Here is a 762-nt window from a genome sequence, read left to right as displayed (position 1 = left end):
GATCCTCCCCTGTGCCCACTGCAGCCTCGCGGCCCACAGTTCCTTTCAAGGTGCACAAATTCATGCACTGGACCCCTAGTCTATTATAAATGTTCAGGCATAAAAGTACTAGCTCAAAAGAGATGTTCTGATGACAACTCTTAGATAAAATAAAAGGTCCAATCTAATATGGTGATGCTTTATCCTATGAATGGACTCTAATGATGAAGCCTGCTTTATCTTGTATATGCAACCATATTATTGAATCTGAAATATTAGTGTCATTCACAGTGTATATAAAATTGTGCTAAGTGTAGTCACTGGAAGAACTCAAAGATAAGTTTAGATAGATACATGTTAATTTGAAGGTACCCTTGTTGAAATTAAATATGATTTGCTAGGATATATTTTATAAACACATACTCCTCTGCCTAGTTTCAAATCTACACTAATAAAAGAGAAACATGGTAATTAGTGTACGACCGCTACCCTTCCCATTGGCTAATCATCATATCCTTATGCAAATTAACTGTCAGCCAAGATGGCGGCTGGCAGCCATGCACTGAAGCGAACAGGGAGGCTTGCTTGCTCCAGTGATGGCGAAATCCAATGTTCCCTGCCTGACTTGCAGGCCTCTGAGCTGAAACTCTAAGCAACTATGTAACAAATATAGAAGCTAAACAAAACCCTAGAAACCTGCTTTATTCAGCCAGGCTTCAGCCAGCTGGACCGCAACATTGTATCAATGTTTTCAGCAGCGAGGCCTCAGAGCTAAAGCTGGCC

The sequence above is a fragment of the Myotis brandtii genome, unplaced genomic scaffold (assembly GCF_000412655.1).
Source record: "Myotis brandtii unplaced genomic scaffold, ASM41265v1 scaffold892, whole genome shotgun sequence".
NCBI lineage: Eukaryota > Metazoa > Chordata > Mammalia > Chiroptera > Vespertilionidae > Myotis > Myotis brandtii.
This window is presented reverse-complemented; position numbering follows the sequence as displayed.